Source organism: Cervus elaphus, chromosome 29, assembly GCF_910594005.1.
Source record: "Cervus elaphus chromosome 29, mCerEla1.1, whole genome shotgun sequence".
Taxonomy (NCBI): domain Eukaryota; kingdom Metazoa; phylum Chordata; class Mammalia; order Artiodactyla; family Cervidae; genus Cervus; species Cervus elaphus.
In genome coordinates, this window is record NC_057843.1 from 19,394,230 (window position 1) to 19,413,859 (window position 19,630).

A 19,630-nucleotide genomic window follows, 5' to 3' on the forward strand; every position below is an offset into this window, starting at 1 on the left:
ACCTGTTCCAGTACATCTAGACTTTGCCTCTTATTTTCAGGAGTTTCTTAAATTTGATGACATTTATGATAAAGAGTGTATGGATTATTTGAGCATAAAGCCCATTTATAGCTCATTTATTTCCTCATTTTTATTTCAGCCTGTATCATTTTCTTATAGGTATGACTGGTAAGCAAGAATGTAGTCACTCAAGGACACATATCTTAGCTATCATGTTGATAACAAGAATAATGAAACAACAGCTGCAAGCATTTATGAAACAAATGATTATGTGTCAGACATTAGTAATGGAACAACCCTAAGAAATATGAACTATTATCTCCATTTTTAGTGATGAACAATCTAAGTCTCAGACGTATTGACAAATACTGCTAAGCAACAGGGTCAGTATTAGAAACTATTTGAAGACTTTTAACATCTCTGCAACACCATTTCTAAGGAAAGCATAGAATTTAGGGCTAATGAACACTGATTATTCTGTGTGAACTCCATTCAATTTAACCCAGTTCCACAACAGAAGTCAGAAGTAAGAACAATTGCTCTTAATATGGAAAATTTTGGTGGTTCAGTCCACAAAGAGATCAAATTGCTAACATCCTCTGGATTATCGAAAAAGCGAGAGAGTTCCAGAAAAGCATCTATTTCTCCCTATTGACTGTGTGGATCACAATAAACTGTGGAAAATTCTGAAAGAGATGGGAATACCAGACCACCTGACCTGCCTCTTGAGAAACCTGTATGCAGGTCAAGAAGCAACAGTTAGAATTGGACATGGAACAACAAACTGGTTCCAAATAGGAAAAGGAGTACGTCAAGGCTGCATATTGTCACCCTGCTTATTTAACTTATATGCAGAGTACATCATGAGAAACGCTGGACTGGATGAAGCACAAGCTAGAATCAAGATTGCTGAGAGAAATATCAATAACCTCAGATATGCAGATGATATCACACTTACGGCAGAAAGTGAGGAAGAGCTAAAGAGCGTCTTGATGAAAGTGAAAGAGGACAGGGAAAATGTTAGCTTAAAGCTCAACATTCAGAAAACTAATATCATAGCATCTGGTCCCATCTTCATGGCAAATAGATGGGGAAACAGTGGAAACAGTGACAGACTATTTTTTGGGCTGCAAAATCACTGCAGATGGTGACTGCAGCCATGAAATTAAAAGACGCTTGCTCCTTGGAAGAAAAGTTATGACCAACCTAGACAGAATATTAAAAAGCAGAGACATTACTTTGCCAACAAAGGTCTGTCTCGTCAAAGCTGTGGTTTTTCCAGTAGTCATGTATGGATGTGAGAGTTGGACTATAAAGAAAGCTGAGCATCGAAGAATTGATGCTTTTGAACTGCGGTGTTTGAGAAGACTATTTAGAGTCCCCTGGACTGCAAGGAGATCCAACCAGTCCATCCTAAAGGAAATCAGTGCTGAATATTCACTGGAAGGATTGATGCTGAAGCTGAAACTCCAGTACTTAGGCCACCTGATGCAAAGAGCTGACTCATTGGAAAAGACCCTGATGCTGGGAAAGATTGAAGGCAGGAGGAGAAGGGGATGACAGAGGATGAGATGGTTGGATGGCATTACCGACTCAAAGGACATGAGTTTGAGTAAACTCCGGGAGTTGGTGATGGACAGGGAGGTCTGGCATGTTGCAGTCCATGGGGTTGCAGAGTCAGACACAACTGAGCGACTGAACTGAACTGTTTCCTCACCTGTTTTCTTGATTTAAAAAAAAAAAAAAATGAATGAAAACGGATTCAGAATTCAAGGATTTTCTGATATCCTAGTTCCTTTAGAAATATTGCCTATTCCTTTAGCTTCATAAACTCCATCTATCAATATGAAAACCTACAATGCTGATATTCTCTCTACTGATTCCTGATGTCTTGTTCTCTATCTCCATTTCAGTCATTTTCTTCAGGTCAAAAGTAAATGAATACTATAAGCTGCTAACATAATTACTCTTATATACCCAAATTATAGTATTAAATGACAGAAGAGAGGGCAGAAAATAACAGTGTTTTTAGATGACAGAATAGAATTTGTGTTCTCCAAAACTATGAAAAAGTTGACTCATGGGTATAAACAATATAAGACAGTAGACTTGGAAAACAGCAAAAATAAATCAATAAATAAAACAAAACATAAAACAGATCATTGCAGCTACCTACATCATTACTATTAACTTCTTGACTGAAACTCTTTCCAAAATATCAAAAACAATTTCTGTAAATGTCTGTTCATTTCCATTACATTGAAATGTAGCATGCAAAATTTTATTCCAAATTAAACTTACTTAGCATTGTGTTGATACATGCTTCACATACAAAAATCAGGTATGTTAAATTTTACTTTAAAATACAAATTCTAAATAATTATATTTATTTATAAATAAACCAATATGCTACTTGGGCTGAGACTTCATTTCATATTTATTGACAGCCATATATCTCTCTGATGTTTAATTAGTGTTGTTATTTATCTTATAGTCACAGATGACTGAACCAAGCAAATAACTGAACCAAGCAAATAACTGAAAAGCATACCTTTTCATTTAGCTAGCTAGACAGTTACTTTAATATAAGCTTACCTCTCCTGCTTTGTAAAATGCAAAGATCTTTCTTTCTTGTTTTTCCTACCTGTTTCATTTCATACAAGGTTTCATGTTTGAATTCTAATTTGCTAACCTTGAGAGCTGGGGTCTTCCATATATTTAATGAAGTTGGTTAATAAATCTCAGTTCTCCTCGAGTAAGCAATCCTACTGCAGACTCAGCTCTCTCTCCCTTGACTTCTCTGGAGCCCAAATAAGATTTGTGCTCTGAGCATTTACTTTATCAGAAAGCATATTAGGGTGGGCATGTCTCAGCATAATGTGCACCAGAATCAGAGAGGATGACTAATTTGTTCTGCTATTAAGCGGATAATAAAATGATTTAGGCATGTAGATATGAAACAGCCAGCACTTTAAGAATTATATGTAGCATATTTCATCTTATATCTGGCCAAGACTAAAATTATTTTACGTATTAAGTGACATTTACAGGAAAGACAAGGCTTACCCAGAACTTAGAAATGTTTACCTAAGATGAGTTAAGAAGATAATAGCTAAGAATTAAAGTTAGGTTCAGCTATGTGCATTTTGCAAATTTTGTTTTATACTAGCTTAGCTTTGCCAATTTCTTCCATGCCTAAATGTTTTTTAAAAACAGCACAATGTCAGGAAATACAAATCAATGCACTATAAGAACATTATTTAGAATTTTATTCGAAATAGTAACCTGTTGATCACCAAGATAACTGCTAATGTGTATGCATGCATGTGGATTTCTGTATATATAGAAAACACTAATTATCATTAAAAATCCAGCTTATGTTTATAAGACAGGAAGTCTCTGCTAGGACTGTAAACTGGTGTACTCCTTCTTAAAATAATTTGAAAGTACACATATAGAGCCTAAAAGATGCAAAAATTCTATGAGATGACAATTCTACAATGTCCAAGAAATATCCTGAAAAATCATCAGTGATCTTAGAGTAAGTTATTCATCACAGACTTTTATCATAATAATATTTATAGAAATACTCAAAATATTTCACAAAAGAGGAATGATTAAATTTTAACATGTTCATAAATTAGAGTATCATGTTATCATTAAAAATTGTATTTTTAAAGTTTTAACTGTGTATAGAGAAATATATACCGTAAAATTTTAAATAAAAATGTCAGATACAAACATGCATTTTATGAGAGCAGTACAGAAACCAAAATATTTAAAATCATTACTTATATCTGGTTGAGAAACGTATTCTCTTCTTCAAATATTTCAGTATTTCCTATGCTACAATGAAAACATGCTTCTTAATAATTAAAAAACAACAATAAAAATAACCATCACATCTAAGTTGATTAAACTATAAAACACTTTTTCGCTGGTCACATTTCATTAAATCAAAGTATCTATTAAAGCTCCCAAATACCTTTTTGAAAAGTGATCAATTATGTAGACTGTGAGAGCCATAACTGAAAAAAATGGTTTGAAAAATGCATACAATTTACTTGCAGTGTTTATAAGAAGTTTCATAAAGAGTTAACACTCAATGCTTTAAGAACAAACTATCTACACTCAATTTTTTCAATGATATGTTTTTTCTTTAGTTTTCATACAGTTGTTCATCACTGTGCAAGTAGTCATCATCTTTTTTTTATGAAATACAGTAGTTTCAAAGCAGTCTAAAGGGCCTATACATATAGGAATCAAACTTCATTCATAAGTCTAGCAAACTATGAAAAAGTGAAATCATGACTCTTGTACAAATATAAAAAGAAACTAGTCAAAGATTTTCTTCAGTGAACTAATAAGAAAACTAACAGGCTGCTGAAACTAGTTCAAATGAGAATTTGACTTACAGAGATTAATATTCTATACTGGACAAAATTCATTTTCCTTGCTATGGTCAAGAATCATTTGCATTGCCCTCAGTTTTCCACAATTTACCCTCTACTCTTAAATAGTTTAAAATGAAGTGGACAACAGAAAGTCATTCAAAGAATCAGAATATCCTATAGTCTCCTTTGTCCATTTCTAAGCCCTCTACAATTTATCCTGACAGCCTCAAGTATTATTTCTCATGAGTTCTGGGGAAACATTAAAAATTTTCAGTTAAAAAAATGTACTTTATATCAGAACCAAAATTCATCTCTCACACAAAAGCATTAGAGTTACCTTCCATAGATCATATACCTATGTGCTACCAGCATGTGCCTCTAGGTGACTGTCGCCAAATGTGTTTCCTTTTTCCCTGTATTTAAGATTAATAGGGCATGATTTAAATAACTGCCTGAGATACATGGAAAGATCTTCCATAAGCATCTAGAATGAAAGCACAGACAGTGGTTTGGAGTGTGTCTGCTTTGTTTTTCGATGCCATGTAACTGCTATAGTGGCTGCAGCACAGGACGAGCCAAATGAACATTTGGGAAATGAACAAGGGACGTCTAAGAAATCCTCTTTGTATCTGGACACCTTGATCCCTTAGGAAATAAAGTGTAGAGGTACTACACTTCCTAGAAACTGAGGACAATGCTCTTAATCTAAACTGGTGAGTAAAATACTATTCCAAAAAGATTAGTCAATTGTAGGGAAAGGTGCCGCTAAGAAAACAGAAAACCTCCCCCGAGATAAAGAGGAACCAAAGCAGTGTAATCATATATCGAGGTTGGGATGGTTATCAGAAAGAATTCTGCTTATAAGACAAGTTTCCACTAACTCCCCCTACATCCTAAGCTGTGAAAAATCAGGAGCAATTTTCTCAAAAAAGGAACCATTAAAAAGAAAACAATTTAGGAAGGTTATGAGAAAGTGGTTTGAAAGTATGTCATCGGTAGTAAGGCTATGTAGAATGGCAGAAAGCGCTAGGGGAAACAGTCTCCTTTTCTTTGGGAGCAAAAAGAACCGTGGCCCCCAGTGAAGGAGGTGGTACACAGTCAGCGATCTCATGGCCACTGAGTAGAAAACTCATTACTGTAACATCAGACAGGAGCATGGGCATAACGTTAGTAGTGATATGAGTAACATTAGTGTCCTAGGAGAGAGAGAAACGGCAAAACCAGCAGTACTGCCGCCCAGAAGCCACGGAAAAGTGGCATGTTTCTCCCTCCAAACATTCTAGATAGAAATATGAATACAAAACTGGACATATGGAAGATGCTGGTCCATAGAGAAGTGGCTAATACAATTTCATTTTAATTGTAGGGATCGTAGTCTCTATTATTAGGGCCAAATTTTGATTTTCCCAGTGTTGGGCAGTGTTGAGGGATATAAGAGCTATAAGCATTTTCTTAGATGCTGTGGCCTATTTACTTTAAGTGACTGGGCCCGAGGATGTATAGTGAACAGACCAAAAATGCAGAGCAAGCCAGTGAACCTATGCTCACGGGCTTAAATGCTGCATAGGCAGCAGCCCGAGGGCCTTAAGTGCTTGTCTTTATTTCTATTTCCAAATCTAAAACTAGCTAATATCTCAGCATCACTAAGCCTCCTGAGCAGTGAAGGAAGGAAATTAGAGACTGGAAACCTGAAGAACTGCTGTTCAAAGTTTAATCATTTTGATAATGCATGAAAAACTGCATGTGTTGATTGTCGAGTGCTTTAAATGATAAATCATGTTCTCTGTATCCTTTTATTTTCATGGAGACAATTCCAGCAGATATGGGTTACACACTCTCCCTGCGTTACTCTCTCATCTTAAATTTGAAAACCATACTCTAGGAAGGAACTGTAAACCAAAATTATCTTTATTATCCTCCAGATATTGAGGCAGACTAATATTGGCTAAAACACTTGTCAATATGACCAACTCTATGCTTCCTCTAGCATATATAGGCTGTTTCTCCATAGAGTAAAATTGCTGCTAAATACAAAGACTTAACATTGTATGATTTTCACAAATTCCCAATAAACTGAAAATCACAATATCTTTTACTAATATGTATCAATTTCCAAAACATACATATACAAAGCCTATCAAATCAGACCTTTATTTTAACATCAGATGTTCAAAAATCTCTTCAAATGGCCTTTTAAAATCATTCCAATTTGTTCTAATTGAATTGTTTCAATTCAGTTCTAATTATGGTACTTTCCTTATAATTCTTATGGTTATGGTTGTTGAAAGAATAATGGCAAGTCAAGGTGTAAACAAGGCAGTCCTGATTAAAAATGTTGAATAGGTAAACCAGGAAGTCTAGGCAGGTTAGGAAATTAACTGAAGCCAGAACCAGAATCAAGAATTAAAGAGAATGGGGCATGACTGCAGAGTAACAAGTAACACAACAGAAATATTACTTACGATCAGAAGGAATGGAATAATAAATCTTTTAGGGATGGACATTTTTTAAAAACTTAGGCATCTCCAAATAATTATTTTCATGTCTTATAAATAAGGCATTATTCTAGCTATTATAAAAAATAATATAAAAGACTGATTATAGTTTTTCATTCAAAGATTTTATCATGTATTGTGGGGAAAAGAAAACAATAATCACTGAATTTTCAACAATGATAAAGCCTAAGTTTTAATCATGATTGTAACTTAAATGATGATTAAAGTCACAGAAATCAAATTTCTATAAATTCAGCAGCTGGGAAATAAATGGCTGGTAAAACAGGATATTTGAGATCTTTCATAGCTCTGTTTCTCTTTAACATCTACTCTGAACTCAGGTGGTTACCAGAAACAATAAAATGGACAATATTGATTACAGATAGCAAGTTGGAAGACTGAAAAGAAGACACTGGGGTACTGACGGGGCAAATGATTTGGACTAAGACCAGTAAAAGTAGATTATAGGGAAGAAATAAAGAAGATGCTTAGACATGGTGACCAGAGAGAGGGAAGTTTAGGAGAATCACCTGATGGAATAAATCACAGGATTCAGATTTAAGGACAGAAATTCAGATCTTGATCCCATTACTACAATCTAGGTCTGCAGTACTGTACGTGATAGTTATTTCGCTGAACTTAATTGGTGCTTAGATCTACTTTACAGTGTGCTGTGTGCTAAGCTGCTTCAGTTGTATCTGACTCTTTGTGACCCCATGGACCATAGCTGGCCAGACTCCTCTATCCATGGGATTCTCCAGGCCAGAATACTGGAGTGGGTTGCCCTTTCCTTCTCCAGGGGATCTTTCGCAACCCAGAGATCAAACCTGAGTCTCTTACATTTCCTGCATTGGCAGGTGGGTTCTTTTTTTTTTTTTAAGTGAACTAAATCACATTTTTTTTCATTTATTTATATTAGTTGGAGGCTAATTACTTTACAATATTGTAGTGGTTTTTGCCATACATTGATATGAATCAGCCATGGATTTACATGTGTTCCCCATCCTGAACCCCCATCCCACCTCCTTCCCCATCCCATCCCTCTGGGTCATCCCAGTGCACCAGCCCTGAGTACTTGTCTCATGCATCCAGCCTGGACTGGTGATCTGTTTCACAATTTATAATATACATGTTTCAATGCTATTCTTTCAGATCATCCCCTCTCACCTTCTCCCACATAGTCCAAAAGTCTGTTCTATACATCTGTATAGATGGGTTCTTCACCACTAGCACCACCTGGCAAGTTATTTTCACAAACTTCTATAGCTCCACCTTATAGAAGTTTGTGAAAATAAAATATATGAAAATAAATATATATTAGTTACATTTGTGAAAGGGTGTTTTAATTAAATATTTCTTACTTACTAACTGTATATTTTCCTCAAGAATAAAAGATCAATTTCTTTAAGAAGAAGATTCAACTTATTGAATTTATTCAATTCATTTTATCATCATTTTATTTGTCTACATATATATGTGTGTGTATACATATATATGTATATATGTATTTTATAACTAGAAATATCTGCTTGTTAAAAATGCTGATTCCAGCTCATCACCACCAAATATTGATTCAAAACATTTAAGATTTGAGACTCAGTCCAGAAATTTATTTACTAACATCTGAGGTGATTCTAATGTAGGAACTCTGAGTACCACACTTTGAGAAGTACTGCTTTAGTGACTTTATTGCAAATGTGATCATATACTGGATTCATGTGGAGAACTTTAAAAAATACCAAAGACTGACTCTATACAGAAAGGTTCTTAAAAGATTGGGGTGTGGCTTGGGCATTGGAATTCCAAAATCTCCCCATGTGATTAATGGGAAGCCAATACTGAGATCCACTAATTTTTAGAGCCTAATAATTGTTTTCAAAACTTAACATAGCAGATTTTGAATAATACTTAATAGTATATAGAACCTAGAATTTAACAGTTCTCTAGGTTTTAGTATGATATGGACTATAGAAAACCTAACTCATTTTCACCCTTTAAATAAGAAACTTGCCAAGGAAATCAGCTTTTAATAGTCTTATTTGATTTTCTTTCTTTCCTACATGTCTCTTATGTTGCAATTTACTATCTATTTTCTCTCCTCTATTCATTTTCTATAGACTTGTGCTGCATCCAATGCTTTCTTCACTATCCCAGATGCATTATTTTACATTAATATTCATTAAGTTTAACCCCAAGACTCCATTGAACTTCCTCCATTCTCCAGATCTTCCTGTTTCTTATAGTTCTTACAACCTACTGTGGTGGAAGTGGTAAACTAAAAACTTTAGGTTATTTATAAGAAAACAAAATAAAAATAACTTTCCAAAATACACTTTCTCTTCAGAAGTTACATTTCCCAATTCTCACTCCAAATAGTCAAATGAAATTCCTAAGAAACTAGATTTATAAAGCCAATATTAAAAATATCTACTGTAATAAGAATATCCAGTTATGCAAAAAGGTCAACAACAAATTGCATTATTCAAAAAGTTTTCCTTCCAGCAAGTTGAACTCCCTTTGAGGTTAATAGTTCTACATTCACAAATATACACAATTACATTGAATGAACTATCACTCTCTCATTAATACAACCAGTCAACCAAATGATTTGTTCTGGATCCATCTTTTTAACTTCCAAGATAACTGGCAAACCACAAAAGCTGACTAGCTAAGATACAAAGCATTTAGGTTCTATCACAAAGGAAACAGTTCCAACTATGTGAATTTTCATAGAATCTAGTCATTACGAGCATTGAACAATTAATTAATAGAAACACATCTCACCTAATGGGCTTCCCTGGTGGCTCAGCAGTAAAGAATCCACCTGAAATGCAGGAGATGCAGGAGACATGTGTTTGATCCCTGAGTAGGGAAGATTCCCTGGAGAAGGAAACAGCAACCCACTCCAATATTCTTGCTTAGGATACCCCATGGACAGAAGAGCCTGGTGGGCTACAGTATATGGGGTCGAAAAGAGTCAGGCACAACTTAATGACTAAACAACAAAACCATCTCATCCAACAGAAAATTATATCATCTAAGTAAATTATGTACACATATATGAATATACATGACACAAAAAATATGTCCTCTTAAAAGGAGCAATCAATCCTAACAAACAAGTTTTAAAAGACAAGGCCCCTGCTTTCTCTAAGTTTTCACTAATATCATTTCAACCATTCTGACTAAACTAAATCAAATAGCTTTGAATTGAGCTTCTAAATAACTGATGAAACCAATCTTTGGCTAATTGCTATTTCTAAGCACGCAGGCATATTATCAATTAAGAAATTATTTTGCTTCTAAAAAACTTTAAGACTATCACCTAAATTTGAACTGATGTTTTCTGTAGGTAACTGAATAAGCAATTTTAACTGCTTTACTTTATGATATTTATTTTTTGTTTCACAAACTGCCTAGAATACTATGTGTTATTTTGCAAAAGAAAAATATAAATGTTACTCTTTAAAAAAAGAAAACAAAGTAATTTTACTTTCTAAAATATAAATTAAATTAGTAGGAATACTAGCAATAAAGACACCCTACACCTAATCACAAATAAGATCCTTTTTTTATACCTATCTATATAAAATTTTCACTAAGAATTTATTTTTGAAAAATCCAGGAATACAACATGCCTTTTTATTTAAGGTTCTGAACATTTATAAAAATAATGCATTAAAATTAGTTCCAAGTTAAATTTTCATAATAACTACATAGTCTTTTCACTTATTTCAAATATTAATTTTCATCAACAATAAATAATGAGATTCAGATATGAAAATTAATCTACATAATAGATTAATAAAGTCATCTCCAATCACTTTTTTAACTTGAAATTTTATACCCTTAAAATTTCATTTTATAACTTATTTTTACAGATGAGAGACAAAACATTTAACCTAAAGGAGAGATCTATATTAAAACAAATATACACTCAAAATTTTTTCTAACTTTATAAAATATGATTTTTATCAATTTGTCTGTAAGAAATCAAGATTTTTATGAACCTAGTACTTTTTTACGGCATAATATTTGACTTTGAGTGATCATGTCTATTGAGTGAAGACAGTGATGATAGTGATGAAGTAAATATGTATTTTATGATACTGAATAACAGACCCAGATGGCTTCTTATAACTTAGGTACTAGAAGTTCTTATACACAAAATCAATCTTGATATGTTAAGATAATCAGATCATGTAGTTTAATCTTGATTTCAAGGAAATTCACAGTTCTAGACTTGCAAGTCCCTCATCTTGATTTCAGCATCCTGGTAATCCTGGATGTGAGGGTTGGACCATAAAGAAAGCAGAGTGCCAAAGAATCGATACTTTTGAACTGTGCTGTTGGAGAAGACTCTTGAGAGTCCATTGGACTGCAAGGAGATCCAACCAGTCCATCCTAAAGGAAGTAAGTCCTGAAGATTCACTGGAAGAACTGAGGTTGAAGCTGAAACTCCAATACTTTGGCCACCTGATGCGAAGAACTGACTCATCGGAAAAGACCCTGATGCTGGGAAAGATTGAAGGAGGGAGAAGGGGACAACAGAGGATGAGATGGTTGGATGGTATCACCAACTCAAAGGACATGAGTTTGAGTAAACTCCTGGAGTTGGTGATGGACAGGAAGGCCTGGCATGCTGCAGTTCATTGGGTTGCAAAGAATCAGACACGACTGACTGACTGAACTAAACTGAGAATGGAACCATGAAGTATATAAACTTTTGAGACTGGTGGTTATCATCTAAAAAAAGACCTTTAGATCCATCTAAATAGTAATGTGTTTATCAATAGTTTGTTCCTTTTACCATACCAAATGTGGGTGTACCACAGTTTATCCATTCATCTATTAACAGTGATCTGAAGGCGAATTAAGTTCCTACTGGGCAATTTTGTATAGATTTGCCACCACCATCAATGTATAAGTTTTAGTGTAATCAGTTTTCATGTTTTTTGGATAAACACATAGGATTAAGATTATTGGATCACTGAGTAGTTGTGAGAAACTTCTGTGTCGTAGCTCAGTTGGGAAAGAATCCTCCTGCAATGCAGGAGACTCTGCTTTGATGACTGTGTTGGGAATATCTGCTAGAGAAGGGATAGGCTACCCACTCCAGTATTCTTGGGCTTCCATTGTGGCTCAGCTGGTAAAAAATCTGCCTGCAATGTGGGAGACCTGGGTTTGATCCCTGGGTTGGGAAGATTCCCTGGAGAAGGGAAAAACTACCCCTTCAATATCCTGGCCTGGAGAATTCCTGGACTGAATAGTCCATGGGGGTCACAAAGAGCCAGACACGACTGAGAGACTTTCACTTTCATTGTGTAACTGAAGCATACTGCTTTCTCATAAACAAAAGAGTTGCATATACTCCATACTCTAATCAGTCCTTAGTATGCTCAATATTTTTTATTTTATCCCTTTTAGAAGGTGTGCAGTAATATCTTACTGTGGTTTTAATTTCCATTTTCTGATAGCTTATGACATTATACTTTTTCTTTTGTGAATATGCCATCCTTTTGTACTCTTATAAAGTACATATTTGGCTTTAGCTTCCTTGGGATTTTCTACAGATACTTTGTGTCTGAGAACAAACAATATGTATTCCTTTTAAATTGCTTTTTCCTTCCCTCATTGCACTGGCTAAAACTTCTAGTAAAGGAGTAGTGAGAATACTATTGCCTTATTTCCATTTTGGGGGGGAAACTTCACGTATATATGGTTTTAGTTTCACTTCCCCTAGTTTCCTATAGTTTCATTTACTTTGAAGTTGTTTACGGAATGATAATTGCTCTGACTTTTCATATGGATTCCTTTCTTAGAAAATCAAATGAATTTATGTGTTATTATCATTAGACATCAAGATTACTACCAGAGATTATATGGACCCAAGTTTAAAAACTTTTAGTTCCAGACATAAGCTGGAAGGGAAAAGGCATGGTTTCCTGTGGAAATTGGACTGCTATTTACTGTTATGATGGACCAAAATTAGCAAGTGTGTGTATGCTAAGTCACTTCGGTCATATCCAACTCTTTGCAACCTTATGGATTACAACCCGCAAGGCTCCACTGTCCATGGGATTCTTCAAGCAAGAATACTGGAGTGGGCTGCCATGCCCTCCTCCAGGTTATATTCCTGACTCAGGGATCGAACCCTGATACCTTATGTCTCCTGCACTGGCAGGCATGTTCTTTACCACTAGTGCCACCTAGGAAGTCCAATATTAGCAAGGGTCAGTGCCAGTCACCTAAGTTGATTAACATACATGAACATTAACTATTTGTTTGCAGCAATCAAATCAAAGCAGCCACTGGAAAGCCACCAGGAAGAACTATGCCAAATTTAACCCATACCTTAGTCCATACCTATTTATTATAAGACTACACCCAAATGGATATGAGAAACCACATCTGAGAGATACTTCTATTGATATCTGATCAGATATGAAAATTTAAAGAGAATGAGAACTATGTTATTTTGTATGAGTTGATCACTATACGATTCATAGTTAGACAAGGTCATAGGATAAACATTACTTTGTGTTATTTTGCTTCAATGGTCAGCTCATCACAACACTATGCAATTAATTTTTATAGAACTCTTAATAGAAATGAGAATGACATGCTAATGAGAATTTTCTTAGTATCGCACCTGATACTATACTGTAAATATAAATTTATATTTATGTAATGTGCAATTTTTAAAATGTATTCCTTGAAAAAAAACAACAAAATGACAATTGGTTGTCATAGCTGTGTGTTGAATACAAAAGTTGATTATTTTATTCCCTTTACTTTGTGTATATTTGCTAATTTTCAAAATAAATTAAAAAACAATTTTCATGAAATCCCAAGATCCCAATAAAATCTTTCCATAAACACCATATGTGTAGACTTTTATGAAATTCTAATATGCTTGTGTAAGTGGAATAATAAAATGTTACCCAAGAAATAATTAAGGCCTCATAGAAATCAAGACTGAAATTAAGAATTTCACATGATGCAGCCTTGAAAGATTTGGCTCAAAAATGGGACAAATGAAAACATCCACCAGAAAAATAAGCAAAAATGAGATTGACATAAAATTTTTAAAAAGCATGAAAGTGATAAATTAAAAATTTGTAAACAAAGAGCAATATTTGAGTTGTAGTATTTTAAAGTCAGATGTTTGTTTTCTATGTTATTCACTTTATAAATGCATGTGGATGAACAAACGTGAAAGCGTTAGTCACTCAGTCATGCCCGAATCTCTCTGACCCCATGGACTATAGACCACCAGGCTTCTCTGTTCATGGAATTCTCCAGGCAAGAATACTAGAGTAGGTAGCCATTCACTTCTCCAGGGGATCTTCCTAACTCAGGGATCGAACCCTGGACTCTCGCATCGCAGGCAGATTTCCACCATCTGAGTCACCAAGGAAGCAATCGCATGTGGGTTGTAGAGACTTAAGTAACTAAAATGGCTAGAGTCTGCTTTTAATTCATAAAAAGAGCCAAACAACTTTTCGATGGTATTATTTGTTAAGTTTCACACTCAACCAACTGCTTTTTTGGCACAATTCACTGGAATGACCTATTTATTTACAAGGGGATTTGACAGATAAATTGGTGATCAATCTCCAAACAGCCAATCTAACAAACAATATAGATCATTGTCTGTGTTTAGAGTCACTGTCTAATAATAACAGTATTGAATACTTGTTCTAAGTCAGGAACTCTAATACATGACAGGAGCAGGAATTCCATTTAATGCTCACCACAGAAACAGCAATGTAGGTGCTATTATTCTCATTTATAGCATAAATGAGAAAATCCAGGTTTAGATATTTTGCCTTCCATGTAGTTTTAGAAATTTGTGTTAGTGTGTGCTAAATTTCTTCAGTCATGTCTGACTCTTTGTGATCCTAGAGATCGTAGCCAATTAAGCTCCATGTCCATAGGATTCTCCAGGCAAGAATACTGGATTGGGTTGCTATTTCCTCCTTCAGGGGATCTTCCCAACCCAGGAATCAAACGGGCATCGCTTACATCTCCTACATTGTCAGGAAGATTCTTTTCAACTGAGCCCTTCAGAAGCTTGCTGCTGCTAAGTCGCTTCAGTTGTGTCTGACTCTGTACGACCCCATAGAAGGCAGCCCACCAGGCTCCCCCGTCCCTGGGATTCTCCAGGCAAGATCACTGGAGTGGGTTGCCATTTCCTTCTCCAATGCATGAAAGTGAAAAGTGAAAGTGAAGTCACTCAGTCATGTCTGACTCCTAGCGACCCCATGGACTGCAGCCTTCCAGGCTCCTCCGTCCATGGGATTTTCCAGGCAAGAGTATTGGAGTGGGGCTTCAGAAGCTTACCTATGCTTAAATACATACAGAAATTAAGGTATGGAAGACTGACAAAGAAATGTAATGATAGTTTAACACTTATTGGTAAAAACACTAATATTTTCTCATTCCTAAAGTATACTGTAATCTTTGAAAGCATTGCAGTAAAAAGCAAAATTCTAAGGAAGTCATTAAAAATTGAGTACTCTCTGCTCATGTGGGAGTATAGATTCCACCTTCTTAAGGGAGTATTATGCATATCCCTAAAATAAAATGCAAATATTACACAGAGTGGGCTGGATATCCCAGTTGGGTTTCCCTAAAAATTATTACCTTGAAATCTTAAATACAAGAGTAAATGTATATTCAAGCAAATGTACAATTTTAAAGGAACATCTTAATGCAAGTTAGCAGAATTATGAAACTAAGTAATTCGCTGGATATGGAAAAACAAAGTGAGATGAGTGCAAGGTGGCAGAAAGATAAGTATAAAAAATGGAGGAGAGATAACTAACAAAACAGAAAAGGACAACATTCTTTGAGTACAGGATTTATCTGGAAAATGCTGAGGTCTTTCGTTATGCAGGAAACTGACTCTTTTCACTTAAATTTATATTTTAAATGGAAGAGTAGATAATTTCTAATTTCTATATACTCCAAAACCTACCTTCATTTAAGACCTACTTTGATCTAAGAACTTTAGTGCTAAGTTACATTAAGCAGCTTAAAGCATATCATATCTGGTATTCAAGTGCATTTTTTTCTGAAATTTTAACTCAGGAAATAATTTCAAAGATAAAAATTGATGACACAAATCAATTGCCTAAGAATAGCAAAAAATGAATTATTTGTACTTATATAAGTCATATGTGTACTATACAAATATGTTTGCATTTGTGCAAAGCGACTAATGTTATAATCATGATTTTCATATAGTTTGACAAATTCTTTACCTAATTAGATAAAGTGAGCAATTATCAATATTAATTTATCTCTTAGTTAATTTCAATTTAAAGGAAATTTACCCAGCAGAATCAGTAGCAACTCGAAACATTAAGAATTTAAAACAACTTAAGATTAAAATCAAGAATTTTACATATAATGCTCAAGCATTATGTACAAATTATATGATAAATTATTTCCATAAAACATTTTAATGTTATCAGCATAAAATCACTATCAATTATATTATGGCTCACTCACCCTTGAAGAAAGTTTTGCCATGTGCAAACAGTATTTCTTAATTTTAGTTTTCTCTTCCATTTTTCAATGCTGAAAGATTATATAAAGAAAACTGAAAAATAGCACAATATTGCTCAGTTTGTTTAAAAGGTCCACTCAATTTAAACTATATCTGCAATCTATAATGAAAATAAATGAGATTATATTAATATTATAGAAGTATTTTAATATGCTTAATTAAATGTTCTTCTCAGTTATGCTTCCTTGTTATGATTTTCTTGTATGAATTTAATGTCATATTTTATATTCATATACAATTAGGTTTAGATTTAACAAATCTCTAAAATGTATATGCATGCAATCATTTAATACTTAAAAAAGTAGAACAGTAAATCAATTTTTTAACTGTTTGGTCTACTTTAGTTGAAGAGAAATTACTCCTTATTTTATGTATAATTTCTTTCACAAATTACTACCTAGAAATTAATGTATATTTTGAGCTTATACCTTTTATAGCAATTATTTTATCATTTCTATTTTATTTTCCAAGTCAAGTTACTCAATGATATCTACTTTATCTATAAATTTGAAACACTGTGATAATACCATGAATATGAAAACACATTTGGTGAAAAATGCTTGAAACAAAGAATATACTGAGAATAAATAAGGCTATTAAATAGTGACAATAAAGTTATTTCATCAATTGGACATAATTATAAACATTTTGAACCAAATAGCAGAACTTCAAGTACAAAGAGTCAAAAACATTAAAAATTTTGAGGGAAAGTAGACAAATTCACAGTTTTAGTTGAAAATTGCTCTCAGTAATAGAGAAAATATACAAAATCAGTAAGAATCTAGAACACATCAGTAAGAATGAAGAACTCTAGAAAGTAACTTGACCTAATTCGACATTTATAGAAAACTTTAGTCAAATGTAACAGAACACACATTCTTTTCAAGAGTACATGAAATATCTACCAAGGCAAAACATACTATGGACTATAAAACAAGAATCGTTAAATTCAAAAGGATTCAAGTCACCTCAAGTATGTTCTTTGGCCACAGTGGAATTAACAAAGTCAGTTAGAGAAAGGTTACAGGAAAATCTTCCAAATGGTTCAAAACAGGGTTCTAAAAATAAATATGAGTCAATGAAGGAACCACTAGCATACCCTAGATACTAGAAATATAAAACAAATTTCCTTAAGCACACCTGGGCACCGGCGTCACTGTGGATCCTGCGCCTAACTCCACAAAACTCCACCCATATCCTAAAATTTCTATTACTGCAGAAAGCAATACTCAGGCGTCTATAGAATTCTGCTCCACCTCATTTGTTCCTTGTCCTCAAAGCAAAAGATAACTGGACTAAAATATCGTGTTCGGCTTGTAGTTTGCTGTAGTTTAAATTGGAGAATACTGCATAGTGCCCCTTCCTTAAGACTACGTTATGATATATTATTTTCTGGTATTGTTCTGTATCCATTTGCTTACTTCTTTCTGGATTTCTATTTATTCATGGTTCTGGAGCTACCTACGCATTAACAGAAGACCTAAACAGATGTTTCTCTAAAGAACGCACACAGATGCCCAACAAATACATGAAAATATGATCAATATCGCACATTATTAGAGAAATGCAAATCAAAACTACAATGTGATATCACCTCACACTGGTCAGAATGGCCATGATTAAAAAAATCTACCAACAATCAATGCTGGAGAGGATGAGGAGAAAAGGGAATCCTCTTGCACTATTAAAGTGGGAATGTAAATTGATACAACCGCTATTGAAACAGTATGACAATTCTTTAAAAAACTAGGAATAGAACTACCATAAGACCCAGCATCCCACTACTGGGCATACACCCTGATAAAACCATAACTGAAAGAGATACAAGTACCCCCAGTGTTCCAATGTTTGTTGCAGCCCTGTTTTACAATCACTAGGACATGGAAGCAGCCTAAATGTCCACTGAAGTGAATGGGCACAGAAATTGTGGTACATATATACGATGCAATGTTACTCAGCTTTAAAAAAAGAATGCATTTGAGACAGTTCTAATGAGGTGGATGAACCTAGAGTCTATCGTACAGAGGGAAGTAAGTCAGAAAGGGAAAGACAAATATTATATATTAACGCATGTGTATGGAATCTAGAAAGATGGTACTGATGAACCTATTTGCAGGGCAGCAGTGGAGATGCAGATAGAAAGAACAGATTTGTGGACACAGTTTGGGAGGAAGAGGGTGGGACAAATTGAAAGAATGGCATGGAAATATACATTACCATATGTAAAATAGATGGTGGGAATTTGCTGTGTAACATAGGGAACTCAACTCAGTGCTCTGTGACAACCTAGAGTTGTGGCATGGGGACGGAGGTGGGAGGGAGGTTCAAGGAGGGGACATATGTATACCAGTGGCTGATTCATGTTAATATATGGCAGAAACCAGCACAGTATTATATAGGAAATATCTGTAATAAAAATTTTTTTAATGTACCTTGCATAGTGTTCCAGTTTCTTTCATGACTATCAGTATTGTATATCCTTTTCCATCACTTTACATTTTAATGCATTTGAGTCTTCATTTAAAGAGCATTTCTTATAGACACTATCTAGTTGTCCCCCTTTTTATCTACTCACAAAATCTGGCTTTCACTTTAACTTACTTTTACATTTCGTATGATTGATATGTTTTGGTTTATGTCTGTTATCTTACTGTTGTATATTTGTCACATTTATTTCTTTGTTCCCTCTGATTATTTTTATGATTCCATCATATCTTCTTTGTTAGCTAATTAGATATAACTCTTTGCTTTTTACTGCTTTTGCTCTATTTTTTTTTTTTTAATTTTGGCCTTACCACCAGAATGTTCCTTGACCAGGGACTGAAGCCAGTCACAGCAGTGAAAGACGGAATCCTAATCACTAGACCTCTAGGAAACTCCCTCTATCTGTTCTGTTTTTTATTGTTGGGGTACATTTTACTTATCATTATCTTTAAGCAATATTATACCACTTCACATATAGTATGAGGAACTTAAAATAATATATTTCCGTTCCCCCACCAACTGTTACACTCTAATTGTCATTCATTATATTACATGTATACATAAGTACATAATATGTTGCCAATATTTCATATTTAAATAGTTATTTTTAAAAGAGATTGAAATAGGAAAAAGTTGGCTTTACTGTAGATTTTCAATATAAAACAACAGTGGGGAAAATA